The 18,364-nt window shown below is 35.8% G+C and overlaps 1 protein-coding gene across 1 annotated transcript in view; it reads right to left on the reverse strand.

The window, feature by feature from the left end:
• Positions 1–18,364, reverse strand: part of TBC1D22A (TBC1 domain family member 22A) — a 168,310-nt gene that overhangs the window by 59,798 nt on the left and 90,148 nt on the right.

The raw sequence follows: 18,364 nt of genomic DNA on the forward strand, positions 1-18,364 counted from the left end.
TTTTTATCCCGTTATTACCCTTATTTTCCTGATCACTGGTGAAGATATTAAATAACTACATGATAAAAACTAAATATATAACATTTATGTAATGGAAATGCAGTTAGCACATACAGGAACTATACACAGATGTCTTCTGATGATTTCAGTGCTGTTCCTCAACTTAAAAAATACAAGTTAATATAAATACTCTCTACTTATACTAGAAATAATAATCTGTTGAGATATGAAATAAAGGAAAATAGAACAGAAACTCTACGTGCATTTGAAAAGAACTGCATGACTTTTTAATATATATAATAAACTAAGTTCCTTCACAGTGGAAAAAAAGAATACCTGCTGATATATCAAAATACACCTTCCCGCAGAGGCTAGCATTGTCTCTCTGAATTGATAACTATTCAACACATATATTATGCCAAAATCAAAATCACTCACAAGAGCTACTTCACCTGCACGCTATCCTGAAATGTTTAGGTTGTGGTTTTTTATGACTCTGTAACCTTATCTTCAATATTAATATTTCAGTGCAACTGTTCTCCAATTTCTCATTTTAATACATCACCATAACTACCGATGTTTCCTCTGCATCCATTGTCTCTGAAGTAATGTAATTCAACACAAAGTAATGACAAATAGTTAAACTATGCACATCTAAAGTATACTAGGATAAAATGTGACTTAGCCTTTTTTGCTTTAATGATTATTTTTTCCTCTCCATTGAAATCCTCAGTCAAGCTGAGAAAATTAATTTAGAAAAATAAATAAATTGCACAATTGAAAACAAGGCTAATTACAGTAGACAGAATTTTAATAGAAAAATATATATATATTTGAAGATGATACATGACTCCAAGACTTTAAAACAAACAAGGGAAAAAAAAATACATTTTCAGGTACCCAGAAATAGAATTCTCTTTAAGATGCAGAACTATCTTTAAATACAATTACCTCAATGTTCCTGTGCTATTTTCTAGTTACTTCCAAATACAAAAGTTTTCTGGAATTCTTACCAAACTCCCTCTAAGAAAATCTCAATTGTAGTCAGTAGAATAACACCTCATGCCAAAATCAGAAAGCTTATAATGAACCTCTGTTTTTAAATGAGACTTAATCTGCAGTCTGAAAGATCACAGGAAAATAATGCAGAATTTGTATTAATCACTTATCCTCAAAAACAAAAACTTGAGAAAATAAGTTTGATAGAAATTCTGTATTAAACATTCTACGAAAATATGTACCATAGCTCTTTTTTAAGGAATCAGCTGTACATTAATGAATTGCATTTTAATTATTGTTGATGAGCAATTGGCATGATACGGGTTTTCCTTTCTCATATCAGCCTGCCATTCTCATTTTTAAATCCTTTTCACTTTGACTGTCATCCTCAGCCTTTCTGCTGAGGAAAGAGCATAAAAGACTTACTAGTTCAAATACTTTAATGGGTTTATGAAGAAGAATGTTGTAAGAAGGATTGCTTTGACAGTTTGATTAGATTAACACAATCAATCAGTCTCAACAACATACATTGCCCTTAGAAATACCGGTACTGCAGCTTCCTTAGTGGATGTTACTGCACTTGAATTGAAGAGCACCAATATCAAATCTTTCCAATGCAAATTTCCATGGAAAATGAACCGAAGCATGCTGAATAAGGATGATGGCATTTACAAATACACTTCTTTCACTAAAAGAATAAATTAGCAAAAATGAAGTATAACCACCTGCATCTTTTTTAGTTAAAATGCATTTATATTTTAAAAAGGTACACAGAATTTGTAAATATATAGGAAATAACTTTTGACCGTGTTCCTCCAAACAAATTCCTTGTAGTATCTTGAATATCATAACCCATCATATCATAATGATATCACATGATGGTGTCATAAAAGCAAAATAAGGAACACTAGCACATACATCAAAACATGAGATTTTTGTTCTCGTTACTAGCAACTGTTTGAAGAAAATTCATCTGAGGGTGCCATCTTATGAGAAGCACTGACATAGAGAATGAAGAGTAGTTTGAGAGGCCTTTTGGTATGATGCAACATGGAAAGTCTTACCTACACCTGATTTTTTATTTCCTAAAACAGATAGATAAAATTCAGTCACTACACTGAATGTGGGGATGGACAATGAAGATTCCGGAAGCAGGATTTCATTCCATTATTGTATTGCAGTAAACGAGTTACCTGCATTACTGACCCAGTCAATGCTGGATCAGACCCACTCTATTCATAAAGAGAAAACATAGAACAGGTTAGAAAGCAATCAGCACATCTTCACTCTCCTGTCACATTTCTATATTGTGACAAACTTTCTATACCAACAGTAGTTTCTTCAGTAATGATATTAAACAATGGACTAGATACTGATTTAAGGTTGCACAAAAACTTGATGAATTTTATCATATATAATGATAAACAATAATTCTATCATGATATAGCACTGACAGCAAAACTGCGTGTACTTGAATTTTTGTTAGCTAAGCACAAGTAGTTTGAAATGTCTAAGAAAAAAAGTGCTGAACTTTTGAATCTTTTCACTAGATATTGAAGATGCACTGATTAACATTAGTTAAAGAATAAGAGCCATCTGATAGACTGCAGTGATATAACAAAATAATAATAGGAAGTCTTGGGCTTGGTACAGTGCCCACTTAACCCAAGACTATACGAGAGAGCAAATCAGATATCTGAAAAGCTCATGGCTGTGTTTACATTAGCAAGTAACTCACTGCGATAGAAGATAAGAAGATGCAAGCAGATAGCATTCAGGCTTCCACAGCTACAGTAAATATAGTTTGGGTTTGCATCTTACTTTACACTTGATTTAGTTTTGGATTTTACTTCAGACTAGATGTAGTCTTGATCCCTCAACGCAACGATCCCACAATTAATATGGCTCAAAGACACCCAAATCATTGCCTTGGAAATGCATGTCACCATTACACATCATGGGCTGAATCTGGAAAAAAGTGTCTGATAACCACAGAATCCAAGCAATCTGGAAGGTGTCAGTGTATCTGAATGGGAATAGAAAAATTCATGAGCTGCACATGTTAATTTATACGATCGAGGTCACCTCAAACGAACACAGGGATACAGCCTATAAACAACTACAAGGCTGCAAACCCAGAAGCACACCTATTAACACAAGATTGTCCAAATAGGTCAGAAGGTCTCATTTTTATGGCTGCAGAAATGTGTATTTTAGAGAAAACCTTAAAGATAGGGGAGAAAATAAGAAGGATGCATTAGAGAACTTGGAAGCAGACACAGAAAAATAGGTGAATTGTCAGTGCTGATTAAGAAAACCGTGAAAAGAAAAGAAAAAAAAAAAAAAAGCTGGCCAAGGTGAACCACTGCAACTGGAATGAAAGAAACTTCAGTAACTAAATATAAGTGTCCTTTACTACTCAACTAAAGTTGGCTGAAGTTTCCTTAGCAGAATACCAACCAACCCTTCAAATAAACAGTACCTAAATTCAGCAAATAACACACCATAATAATTGAAGAAAATTGTATTGTTTGACTTCATCAATTACCAGTTTTGGCAAGTTCAACTTGAGATAGTTTAAAAAAAAAAAAGTCTGATTTTCCAAATTAATTTCATAAGTCTTCAAATTAAGTTCCCAAAAGCGTTTTGGCAACCTCTGTCAGCATACATGAGTAACAAACTTGTGCTAAAGACTACGCACAATTCAAGTTCTATCTGATTGCATGAACTCTAAACTCAGTATTTCTCAAAGCTTGTAGTTAATATGAATTAAGATAAAGAACACTGTACATTTTGCAGTACACTTTTAAAATAAAAAGTAATACAGTCCTATTTTTTCCTGGCTACTGTGGAAAAATATAATTGTGACTTTTAACTGACAAACCTCCATCCTGAATTGAAATTTATCTTCCTTCAATCATCACCAGAGTTGTCGCTTTCAAAAACAGTAATAGCGGATGTTGAGTCACTGTCTCTGAAATATATGGTCCCCACAACAGCTAATTGCAGTTTATTTGTAAACTATGTGATTGTTTACAAAGTCACAAAAAAATAACACAGCACAGTAATGACGCTCAAGTTGTGATTCAGACATTTTACTTATCTTGAGTGAGTGTTGTAGACAGATTTACTTCGATTTTTAGCCTCATTGAAAGATATTACTACCCTAGAGAACATTTTTTAAGACAACTGAGTCATCTGAAATGAGTCTTACTCACTGACCCTCATATACAAGTTTCTTTGCTGCTTTATTACACACACACACAAAATGGAGTAGGGAACAGGCAAAAATGTTGACTATAGAAATTAATGTTCTTGTATAGATATATCTTTTCAAATAGATGAATAGCCTAGGTGAAATTAAAATAATAAAAAAAAAAAAACAACTTAGAGGTAGCTGAATTGAATCGATTCATTTAAAGTGAGCAGGTATTAGTAATATTAACTTTGTGTATTTAATCAGAATAATCACTACGATGCAATATTGTAAAGTTTGTACTTTCTAGTGCACATTCTATTCTTTGTCCATAGATGTGAATAATCAGAAGGACAACTTACTTTCTCAACCAGCATGAAACTGAAGATTCCTAAGCTGATTTTTTGTTGTTTTGAAATGAATCCTAACTGCTAAAGGAAGAAAGTTAGTAGAACGCATAAAGAGAGTTCAGAGAACAGATAAAATCATGTTTGATTTGAAAACTATTGACCATAACTGATGGTATGTTAGCTTTTCTTTAGAACCTCTTCATATTCACTGACACACTGTAACTTATTCAGAGTTATTTTAGTTTCACGTATAAAAATAATACTTCAATTTAGGCAGAGAACAGCCAAATTTTAGCACAGATTTACATGCACTTTGAAATACTGCTTTGTTGTTGTTGTTTTTTAATCAGTAACTCCTGACCTACTACTGTGAGGGAAAAAATGAATTGGAATAAATGAGAGAAATATTTTACAGATAAAAACAGAAAGAAAATGAAGGAACTCTAAGATGGAAGACTTGAGAAATGACAGAAGCAGCAAATTACATATTCTATCTGATTTAAAGAGACTCATACTTTTCGTATTAGACAAAAAGTTCAAAACAAGAAGAATTGGTTTTTTTTTTGAAAATTGTGATGAGAAGTAGAATACAGATGGTCTGGAGAATGTTGAAGGAAATATGTTGAACAAAAAATCTGTGCAGGATCTACTATGAAAAGTTGCAAAATAAGAAAATTAAGTGCTTTGGGGAAGAAAAGGAAAAGAAAAAAAGAAGTCATGGTATCAGTAATTGTCATCAACTGTCTAGGGAGAACTGTCACAGAGGCTGACGAAAATATGCATCTTAACTAAGGGAGTCAAGTCAGAAATATATTAAAAAAAAAAAAAAAGTAGATATGCAAATTGTCAGTATAAAGCTGACAGTGCAGCTGTAAGGAAAACCTCAGATCACCCATGAACAGGATGGAGAAAGAGTAAAAAAGGACCAGCAAACCCTGTGAGACTGGAAGAAAGGGCAGAAAAGCTCTCAGAACAGACAGTCAAGGGCAATCTAAGTGGCAGAGTAAAGCACAAGACTGTCATGTATCAGGAAAACAAGAAAGGCCAGAATATTAAGGAAGAAGCAATCACTAGTAGGAGCAAAAGCACTGGAGAGACAAAAGAAGATAAGGATCTTAATATTTCATGTAGTTCTAATGATGTTGTGCATTCCAGAAACAAATAGTAATTATACATATTTCATAATCCCACTACAAGTATCCATGCTACGACAAAGAAGCTATTTTTACTGGATTTCACTGGATTTGTTGAATACTACTTTGTCATTTTTTACAAAGGTTGCATCTGAGTTTAGGTACTATGTCTTACACAGAAGATAGGAGTTAAAAAGCATTTTGAAAGCTTAATAGATGTTCTGTGCTGCCTGCTTAAAAGCTTTGTCACTAAAATATTCTGCTTCAAAGCAGAGCAGGTTAATCTACACGCTTCAACCTACTATCTGCAGTGTAGCATAATGTTCTGCCATCTATAGATGAATTTTGTCATGAATATGTACTAATTATTTTACATATGGTAGCGAGGCTGCCCTGCATGTAAAGTGGCATCAATCGCAGACTTCTGAATTTCAAAAAGCCCATTTTATGGCAATTTATTTTGTTCCCTACCTATACAGAGTTCTGCTATTCAGAAATTTATTCTGCACAATAATATATATCATATATTCTGTTGTTCATTTTCAGATGTGACAAAACGCTTGCACTTCTATTCAGCTGTTCATCTTACACCTACTATAAACAATTCTGATTTGATTTAAATTTTTACTGCTCAAATTTTTATGCAACCTAGAAACATTATGCATTCCCACATTTAGATAATCTACATCAACTATACGTTAGTGATCGATGTTTTAATAAATCTGAAACAAGGAACCAGAGAATTGTGCAATGTGTTTGTATTATTTTACATTTGTTCTGTTTTTAACAACAACCCAACAGAAACAAAAGGGGAAAAAAAAGTGATTACTGTGTGAAACATCAATTAGTGGCATAACTAACAACAATAACTTGAGAATAAATAACTAATTAGATTACGGTTTTAAAATACTAAACATCTTGAATTTGCAGTGTAGACTGTTAGGACACATAAGTAAGGCCCAGCAAGGGAAGGGCTCTGTGGGAAGTAAAAAGAAACTCCATTCTGCACTGCAGGGGTGCTACGCCAAGTTCCTCCTGCACTCTGGCTTCTTTTCTTTCCCCTGGGAATTCTGAATTACTCACACAGCACCTGCACAGGAGAGTCTCTGCATCCACAACACAAATGCAAGCACAAGTAAAATGTAATAGAGTCGTGTCCACTAACTCTCCTGTTTTAAGAACAACAAGAGTATGAGAAAAAAACATGGAACCACTAAGCTTAAAGAAGTTTCAGGTAAAAGAGCTTGTAATGGAGTGTGGAGTGTTTGCCTGATTTTTTTTTTTTTTTTAATAGTACCTAATAGAAGAAAAGGTGAAACATAAAATCATTACACTGAACTTTCACTGAATCAATTTTAACTGAACACCCTGCAATGAAAGCAGCAGTTATTTTTCTATATCACATAAAATGAAGCTTCAATCTTACAATGGCTGTGGATTTTTTTTTTTTTTCAAAAGCATTTAAGGTCTAATAATAAAAATCTTCTTAAAGGAAGCAATAAAGTAAGCTTACTCTCCTACTGTCTTTACTCTAAGTAAGGACACGATTGCAAAAACCATGCAGCTGACAGCACTCATCAGCTTGGGTCTGTACTTTTTCATGCATGAAAGACACTTCATCACCAGTGAGCTAGTCTACCATGAACAAATCCCCTGAAGATAAACTTGCAGAGTTATCTATTACTAAAGCCATTGTTTGGCTTACAGTAGTGCCATTACGCATAGCAAAAATGAAGAAGTCTCTTCAAATTTATAGTTTTAGATTGTTGTGTTGGAGGTTAAAAAAAAAATTTAATAATTGAAAATAAGCTGTATGCTAAACATACTGGAACAATTTCATTGAGTTAAACCAGGAGTAACTGAACTACAACACAATGTATGTATAAGGTATGAAGAGAATCTATAATGTATGTAGAGAATGACATACTTATTAAAAGTACTGATATTACTTACTTTAATCATCTAACTTATCTGAATCTGTATGATTGGACTCTGAAAACAATAAAATTAAACCCTGATAATGCCAGCAGAGAGGCAGTGATACTTTGGGAGGTGGTCATTCAGAGGACTTAAGTTGGGTCCAAGTGAACTGAGGAAATACCTATTCAGTCCACAGAAACTGTGAAGCACCATTTCCAGAGAAGAGCTAGAAACAAATCAGCCATTGAAACAATAGTCAAAGGAGGTTAAAACCTGATGTAGTTAACCTACCTAGTCAACTTTCAGAATTGTACAAATATCTGGGCAAGCAATAAAGTGTATTACTAAAGTGAAAGCACATAAGGCATTTTGTACAATATTTTGAGTATTTCTTTCCTTTATCAAGCATATTTCTCCACTTATTCAAGCCATTTGATTCAGAAAATAACCAGGGCATAGAATCAGTTAATCCAGAAACTGTTGGCCAATTCACGTGAATAACAATAACAAAGCAGATTCCTCTTTGAGGGACCATTAACTCTTCTTTTAGAGGGATACAAAAATAGATTTATAAGTAGAGCCAACTGTTTAGTTTAAGAAACACCACCACTAATTTATTTGCTATGTGATGGGAAACCATTTAATGCCACACTGAACTCAATAAAGCGTCTTGTATTTGAAAAGTGCTTCAGCTCCACACATGCATCCTTGCTCTGACAATTAGCTGTTGTGCCTATAGCGGGAGGCAGTCAGGCTAAATGGTCTTGCTCACATCGCCATGCGAACAGGAGATATGACTATGCAGAATCCACTCCCTATATGCTGACATGCAAAAATATATGCATATATTTTTTCCTATAGAGGGAAAAATATCCAAATACAAAGACAGCTTTTTGAAAAGCTTCACATATATAGTTTCACAGTTGCCTTAAGACAACATAAGCACAGGTTGCTGCTCAGGCAGTCTCACCTAGCTCACCTGCTAATATGTGCTGCCACTATTTCATTTATGTCAATATAAATGGTTATGCAGTAAGCCAAATCATTAAGCTGATTTAGGTGAAAACTTACCCAAACCAGGAAAGTTGTATCACCTTAAAGCTACAGTGAAACCACAGTGAGGATGGACAGTTGTCTATGACGATGTTAAGGAAAATAGTGCTTTGCTGTAACTGAGGAAAACAACATTCACGTCTTTCCCCTTGTCCACCAGGGTAGTCATCTCATTGTAGAACGCTACAGCTGAGTTAACTATGACTCTTCCAGGAGGATTTTCTCCATCTCTTTCCCAGGAACTGAGGTGAGGCTGTCTGGCCTGCAGTTCCCTGAATTTTCCTTCCCGCCCTTCCTGAAGATAAAAGTGATACTTTTTATCTTCCTGCCATGGGGAAACTCTCCTAGATGCCATGATCACTCCGAGCTGTTTTTCAATGACATCAGCCAGCTCCCTCAGAACTCAGAGGTGAAAACCGACAGGCCCCATGGACCCACATACATCCATTTTGTTTAAGTGCTCCCTGGGCTCACTGTCCTCTGCTCAAGATAAGCCCTCCTTGCTTTACTTTCCTTCAGGTTTCAGTGGCCTGGAATTCCTGAAGGCTGGTTCTATTGGTAAAGAGGGCATTAAGCACTCCAGAATTTGCCATTTGTCACCAGTTCCCCTGCCCCAATTCAGCAGTGGGCCCACATTTTCGCTAGTCTTCCTTTTACTGTTCATGTACTAATGAAATCCTTTCTCGATGCTCTTCATTTTCCTCGTCAAATTAAATTCCAGGTTGGCTCTCCTAACAATACTGCTGCATGAAAGTCATACTGTTAAAAAAAATAATTAAAAAAACGAGGTATTTAAAGAGCTATAAATCCCATGAAACTAGGAGAGTAAGTAGCTTGTATTATCCAAAATGGTTCATGCACTGAAATCTTGATTTTTGCATACAAATAGAAAATTTTCATTAGTAGCTGATAATTTGTTCAAAAAGGACATTTTAAGCTCTCTCCCAAATAAACTTTTTTTTTTTTTTTTTTTAAACTTGGGCAAAAGAACTGAACAAAGCTAGATTACTAGAGTTCTGTGCTCTTTTACATAAATCGATGTAACTAAAATAGAACTGGTGGTACAAACCTTGTACAGAATTCAGAGGAAACATTTCAATACACGAATGCACAGTGTACTACATCGAGCCATACAATACTGTAAAATGTTTATATACAGTTATTTTCAAAACATGTCTTCTTATAAATTTTTTTAAAATAGAAATATAATTCAGAGACTAAAGGACTACATGGAGACTAGAGATACTCATGGTAAATCTACCTTAGAAATTACAGCATCGTATTATAAAAGTCTGACATGTATAGAACCTCAAAAAATACACAAAATAAAAGCATGTGGATGTAAGAGGCAATTTTCTTTCTCTTTTCTTGTATAGAAACATGATTTTTTTTTCAGACCTTTTTAAATCAAAATATTAATAAAACTTTCCTGCAGAAACAGCAAAACTACTTCACAGTAAGGAAAACAAACTGTCTTCTAGGCAGCATCTAACATTCAGTTATCATCCTATAGAGTCATGCATCAAGATCCTGATCAATAAACCACTTTAAAGTACATGCTTAATTAACTAAATTCATGACTTGTTCAATTGAAGTCAATGAGATTACTCACATCCTTTAAGATATGCATAAGAGAAAATACTCTATCTCATCCTCTCTGCATTTGCAATTAACTTCTGTTTAGCCACAGAAAAATTACCATCTATTTCAATAGCACCAGAAGCTGCCTTAAGATGTTGAATCCAGAAAAAAAAAAAAAAAAGCAAAGGCTTCCCTATGCACATCACTGAGTTCTGCTTTTGTATAACTTTTGTATAACTAAATTTCTTCCTCATAAAATAGCACAGCTACACTTTCATTCCCTCTTCTTTTATTTTCCAATTTTTACCGAATCCTCCCTGATATCACTGAAAGCAACCAAAGAAAAAAAAGATACAAATTGGTGACATACAAACACATTCATCATCTACAGTTAGTTATGTTATAAAACTTTGGTCTAGTGGACTAGAACATCACACTATTTAAAAAAAAAAAAAAAAAAAAGTCTTTTTAAATATTATGAAAGGAATTTTAACCCACTTTTTGCAGAAACTCAGAGCTTCCTTTATTAGATTATGTGTCTGTAAGCATGCTGTATATTTAATTTACAAAGGTAATGAAGATCTGGTCAATATGCTCAATGGTGCTTAAAAAGCGATTCAGCTAACCAGCCACTCTGAGCTGTAACAAATCTCTCTTTAGGCTCTCCTGTCTTTATTCACTAGATCTCTGTCAGATAGGATGGAATTATTGCCACCTGATACAAGAATATACTCCAAAAAATTACAGTAAAACAGAGTATTTTTGCGTTCATGTCTCAAACTGAACCCCATTTTTGCTATTTCCAGTGAGCTCACAGGCTGGAAGGCCACAGACGAGGAACCTCAGAATTAAAGGTCTACCAGACCTCGAGTCCCCATGTGCTGGTAGCATGCAGACCCATCCAAAGGCATGCCAGATGACATCTTCGGTTTTATGGGGTCATATTTAAGCATCTCACATGGGCAGCTACTCTAAGTTTTATAATTGCTAGTATTGCTGCATGTTCCTCAGAGTTCAGGTAAAACCACTATACAAGCTTTTACTTCCAAGAGGTGACCTCGTGGTCCCCAACCTGCTCTGTTGTACCACAGGGTGTGAACAGGGCCATAGACAATGCCATCCTGCAAGGCCAAGAGGGAATGTGAAAAAAACTGAGTGCAGACGAGCTGCATTAAGTGATATGGCTGAGATCCCAATTAGGAGCGCTGTAGGGTTGGCACAGGTATAAAGATGATTTTTTGATTTCACAGAGGGAAGAAGTTAATAGAATTTATTTTTTTTTTTAAATCATTGCTTGTTGAGGCAAAACATACGGAGCAGGATTTGGGGAGAAGCTGAGGATATATAACTGCAGATCACAGTTCGGGATATAAATGTGTGTGCTTCCTTGCATAAGACTGTGGTCCAACTCAAAACCAGGATTTGCTGAGTCTGCTTTCCCTGGGAATTTGGGAACCCTGTCTCCCACCAAAACTTCAAAACAAATAGCAATCAGCTTTATCTTTCCTAAGAGGAAACCTGAGAACTTATATAAATGTGAATGACTGCTTTTTAAGGTCAGAAAAGCAGGTATTCATAAGTTGAATTACTATTTTTCTCCACTTTGCACAAATCCTTACGACCGTACACAAAGTTATACATACAGTGGAAGATAAACTTTTTCTTACTAACATTCTTACTTTTCAGTTTTATGTTATTACAGACTGTGGTTAGTAGAAGATAAACAATAAGAGGTCACTGCCTTCAGCGCCTTGCAATGCCACTGAAATATAATTGCCTGCCAAAACAAAGTCCTAATGAGCACAACTCTTGTCAATGGGAGGTTGCCTTAGCAACAAAGTTGTCCTGGCAGATACCTATCCACATGCTATAAGGTAATGACAGTCAGATGCCTGACAAACACTGGAAAAGTATAAAAACTTTTCAGTTGCTCAAGTTGAAGGGAAGCTATGTGTATCAGGAGTCCACCGACATAAAGGAAAACAACAACTTGCTGAACACAAAAGGACCTAGAAGCTTCCAAAGAGATGCAGGTAGAATAAGGATGCTTTCTTTGTACAGAAAAATGTTTAGATTGCCAACCTCATAAATAAAAACCCTTCTCTCATGTTCACATCTCCCTGCTGTGTTCTTCCCAGGAACTAAATATGACTTTTAGATCACATTTTTAGATGTAATTTTAAAGACAACAATTTGAAATGGTGTTCTTCAATTACTGTGAAAAGTGAGGAAGATCAGGGCTGGGTTCAATAGAAAGCAGGATGGTGAATTCCAGCTCTTCAGGTATGAAGCTACAGAAAAAAATATACCTAACATAAAACAAAGGATGCCAGAATAATCAAAGGGAGAGACATGACTTGAGTACAGGCTCCAGAGGCCTCCGATGCTTTTGAACCCAGGAGCTGTTTTTCCTTATGGTATATGTCATGTGGACAAGAATTCATTACCAAGTTATGCAATATTTTACCTTTATCTCCTAGGAAGATTAAACTTTTGCATTTGCATTTTATATCTGGGCAGGAAAGATTATGTCCCATCAAGTCTGTTTCCCCACTCCAGAAACATCAAACCCATTGGCCAGTTTCAATCAAATTTATATATGACTAGAAATCTTACAGACATGATCTTACCCATGTGCTATTAATTGGATATTACATATTTATATGTCCAAACCCCTTCAACAATTTCACTAAGCTAGCTAATTCACAGATTAAGTTGTTGTGAAGCAAGACAGAAAGTGTTCATGAATTAAAAAAAAAAATAAAATATAAGAAATAAAAGAACAAAAATAACAGATCAAGATTATCTTTACTCAGTAAACTACTAAGTGATCCTGAAAAGGAAGAGTTTGGTAGAGATACAAAATTATTCAGCATAGCTTCTACTGGTAAGAAGTAAAACAGCTGCAAAAAGTTGCTGAAAGCTGTCATGTCACTGAGTAATAAAGTGGCAAATGAATACAGAAATGAAAAATATCTGGTTATCCATAGAAACACACTGAGCGAGAAAAAATGCAAAACATGCATACCTGATGTCGTACTTTAAGTTAACCAGTAAGACAGATAAGTCAAACTAACTATGATATTACCTGGAAGTGCTCGATGCCCAACAGAAATGAGAGGCATGAGAAAGAAGGGAAGAAGGGAGGGAGGGAGGGAGGAAGGGAGGAAAAAAGGATAAAAGAAAAAATGAAGGAAAACATCTTCTCATCGTATGAACCCACATTGTGCTCACCTCTTGAAGTTTCCATTTAGCATATGACAAAAATAATATAGCAGAACTATAAATATTACAGAGAAGAAAGATGAGCATAAAAGGTGCATGAAATGGCTTCTATATGTATAGATATTTTTAACTTGCAAAAGGAGTGATAGCATACAGAGATATAAAACAGTTTTGAAACAAGCGATGTGGAAAAAGAGAATAAAGAATGACTTGACAAGTTTGCGTTATCAAAGAAGTGGAAGTGAATTCAAAGGAATCTTCTGTTAAATCAAAGTAGATTTTTTTCCCACACTAAATAAAGAAATTGCAAATATATCATTGCCACAGGATGTTTCAAATAGTATTGTTTTAAAACAATCAGATAAATATTTAATAATAATGGTCATTTTTAAAAAATGTATACCAGATAGGGCTATAAAGGTTCAAGGCTTCTGACTAGCAGAAGATGGAAGGGTATAATCAAAATGTACCTTCCTCACAATTTTGCTTTCATTCCAAATGTTTATTTTTATACACTTCATCTAAACTGGTTCAGAGATCCTAATGGTCCAAACCATGCTTTACAAAAACAAACAACCAAAAACATGACCAGACCACTAGGACAGGGAGCAGCCCTGTGCTCCTGCTAAGGAAAAGGATGAGAACAACATCTACCTAATATCATGGAATCAATATGGATGAGAGATGTTAGAACTGCCATAAAAAGAAAAATAATCACAGCTCCTGGCCTTGAAAATTACATCTGCTTTCAGTTGATGAATCTCTGTTACCTCAGGTGGCTTAAGGCTTTGATTTAGACCAGGATAGTAATAATATCATTCTTGTGTAGACTCTCCAGTGTCTATTGAGAAATGAACTCCTGTTTCAACTTTTAATTGATTTTTTCTAAAATAAATACTAATCACAAGACAGCTCAACTGAAGACCAGTCTTAAATTATTTTCTCATGTTCAGGGAATCAAAATCTTTCACTCTATACAGAATGGAAACACAGAAACAATTATAACTGTTTCTGAACATTTCTTAAACTTCAGTGACTGACTGCTAGACAAATAACATTCCTACACATAGTCAGCCCCCTTACGGGGCTAACCTGAAGAAAAGTAACAGACGCTGCCAAGGAGCTGGGGGTTACAGGAACTAGAAGAAAAAAAAAATCAGCAGTGAGACAGTAAATCAGCTCACCAACGTCAATATTGGCATTGTATGTTAGTAAGTTTGCTTTTTCCTTTTCCTTTTTCTTTAATTGTTTTGCATTTCACGTGGTGGTCTTACATGCATTTATCTGATATGGTTTCAGATAAGCCTTGGGATACCTTGGTAACAATAAAGCATCCCTCACAGAAGAATAAGGGAAACCTGCAAACTAGGACACCGGTGCACTGTAAACAGTAACCATGTCATTGAACCGTTCTGCAATACCTCCAAAGAGTGTGAGAATGAGGCTCATTTCAGCTACATCAGCCTACTGGCGAGCTGGCAATACAGCTGTCAGCAAAGTGGTACTGAAAACAAAGGCTTCCTGGCAGGAGAAAAGACAACTATACACTTCAACTCCCAAATTTCACGTGGCACTTGTCAAAATGTATTTAAAATCGAAAACTAATATACATACATAATATACAAAGTCTACCCTCTTTTACTTTGAAGTCATTCCCCCCTGTCTGATCACTACACCCCCTGACAGGGTCACTCCTCAGCTTTCCTGAAGGCCTCCTTTAGGTACTGGAAAGACCGCTGTAAGGTCACCTGGAGCCTTCTCTTCTCCAGGCTCAACAACCCCAATGCCCTCAGCCTGTCTTTGCAGGAGAGGTGCTCCAGCCCTCTAAGCAACTTTGTGGCCCTCCTCTGGGCAGTCTCTAACAAGTCCATGTTGAGCTTCTCATCCACCAACACCCCCAGGGCCTTCTCCCCAGAGCTATTCTTAATCCATTCTCCACCCAGCCTGGGTTTGTGCTTGGGATTGCCCCGGCCCAGCTGCAGGACCTTGCCCTTGGCCTTGTTGAACCTCATGAGGTAGCACAGGCCCACCTCTCAGGCCTGTCCATGTCCCTCTGGATGCCATCCCTTCCCTCCTGCATGTCGACCGCACCACAGAGCTTGGTGTCATCAGCAAACTTGGAAAAGTCTGAATAAGCTTTTAACTATGGAACTTGCATCAGTGTTTCTTCTGCAAATTATGTATGTCTACCAAGTTATTTACACAGAGAAATTGCTTCATGAAAGACAGCACAAAAAGCTAATTTGTGTAACAACATCACACCAGAAGGCTACGTTAAAATGAAAAATATAGCCACCCCATTCCAAACAGCAGTCAGTACAATGCTGTATTACTGTGTATCAGGATTATTTAATTGCGTTGTTACAGACATCCTTCCAGCTCCCAACTGCCCAGAAATCAAATGTAGTTTTGAACTCAATATGTAAGCATAGTTAAAAATAAAAATTAAGATGCGGACCCTTTTTGTGACAGCTAAAACTAAACACAATACTGCCCTACGTATTGGTTTACAGCCTCTGACATTCAAGGCCTGTACTGCCACTTCTAGTAAAGGATGAAGTATTTCGGATGAATGCTAACACTGTAATGGCACTGCTGATTCTTTCCACTTAACAGAAAAGCACATAGCTACATAAATACAGTGGATCTTAAAAGTGCCCCAAGGACAACACACATTTTAAAAAATGGGGTCTGCTCTGAGAATGACCAAGTTGGAATTTAAGCTGGGGACAGCACAATATTTATCCCGTATTTTCCACTATGAACAGATGAATATGTGCAGCTCAGTGAGACAAGGCAATATTTCAGCTTTGATAGGGAAAGAGGAAGAACAAGGAGGCAAAAGGCTTTTTTTTTTTTCTGTGAAAATATCATCACTGGGACCCTCTCTTTCAAGAAGCCAGTGTTCTCAAATCTCTGGGAGGAAAGGGAAGCCATCCACCATCACCCTGGGTATCTACATGAAATGGAGAAACCAGAATACACTCCTGGTGCAGACATGAAGGAATCAGGCAGTCCCTTCTGTCCAGAGACCTCTCCTCTGGCAGTGCTCCTGCATGATTCCTAAACGCTGCAGTGCACTGGAACAAGAACTGCCTGTCTTGCAAATGTGCCCCATCCCTTCCTGAGGGCCGTACAGTAGAGCCTTGGCAAAAGTCCTCCCATCAGCCATGTGGGGATGCCTGCAGTACATGTTGGTAATCTCATCACTCCAACTTGATTAGGTCACCTTCTCTCTGAATTTATATTGTGGTTAGAGGCATTTTTATTTACAGTAATATGAGAAAATCAGGAGGAAAAATCAGTACACACACAACCTGAGTAGGCACTAAAATAGCCAAAGGCTATTTTTGTGGAAATCTAAGGAGAGTCCCCATGTTTTCTTCCTTTCTTGCTTTAGGGTACATCAGGTAGAAAAAACACATTACAGCTGCATCACCCTTCAGGCACAGAAAGCAATTAAGCAACTATCCAAGCCCTTAAAATTATCAGTAGGATTTGTCCTTCCATTTGTACCTGGAAAGATAAATTTGTTTCAAAAATAAGGATCCCTATTCTATTTCTGCCTCTACTCATTTTTTTATCTCTTTTTCAAATCCAGTATTACGGGTTTGTCCATAGATAGATAGATCCCCAGAAAAACGTCCTTACCAATATGTATTTTGGTGTATACCGAGCTCTACTGTTAAAAACACTAATCAGAAGATAAATCTAACAGAAAAAATTCCATCTCTAGTATTTCTATTCTATTTGGAAAGTAGCACTGCTGATTCCTTTGCAAATGATTGTTTGGAATCGTACATAACTGAATGGATTAAAAGCTATTTACGTAAAAAGCTATACTTTGCAAACTTTAGTGGCTCCTTTAGCTTCACTATATTTACTAGCCAAATTATCAGTATAGATTGATAAGAAAAAAATTGGTATAAGTACAACTGAAATATGATAAGCAACTTGTGCAATCCTTCTAGGTTGCTTCAGAACAAGGGTTGGAAATACAGGTGACCTAGATTAAGATACCTTTTCCTGGTTTTAAATACAAGATTTCTCCAAGAAGTACATGTGGAATGGTCTGTAAAACAACAAAATCTAGAAAACAACACTGATCTTCTGCACCTGCCGAGTCAAAAAAAAATTACTCCTTAAGCACGTTTAATATATAAAAGTATCCCCATTAAGGTATAAGGATACCATTTTGATATAAGATTCTTGCATTTAAAAGATAAGTATTTACGTGGGATTTTCATAGGTATTAATCTTTTAAATAATATAAATGACAACTGTAATACTGTAGAAATTGCTCAAAACCCAAAATAAATAATCAGAAACATGTATTATGGATAAAGATACTGAAGTGGAACTTGTCAGGCGCCTATGGGCTAGTGATGAGAATTCATTCCATTCAGCATGGAAACAGCTTGACACAAAGTAACTGCAAGTTTGATCTTCAAACAAAGTTTCTCATAATTATCACAAAATCATTGCTCAGGCATTATGAGCTCAATGTGAAGTTCTGTCAAAAACAGCTACTCCCTGGATGCATATGGGTAGTTAGCTGCACTAAATAAGAGTTTTTACATATTTTTAGCATATTTGTTAGATTAATCATCAAGTACCAAATGTAGTGTTAGAGTTATCATGGTTAAAAATAAAAAGAAATATGAAAATGCCAAGTACTAACTTGGTATTAAAATAGATATAGATACAGATGTTACAGTGAGACAAAGGAGGCAAAGGACCCCAAACATAAGCAATAGACAAATGCAATTGAGAAATTTACCAAATAAGACTTGTAAGGATTAACCTTACAAGGATTAACATAAGGATTAACATAACCTTTTATGACAGATTAGCAGTAGAAGTGATGATAGACTCCTCATTTCATAATGTTTTCATATCACATTCTA

The sequence above is a fragment of the Aythya ferina genome, assembly GCF_964211825.1.
Source record: "Aythya ferina genome assembly, chromosome: 1".
NCBI classification, from domain to species: domain Eukaryota; kingdom Metazoa; phylum Chordata; class Aves; order Anseriformes; family Anatidae; genus Aythya; species Aythya ferina.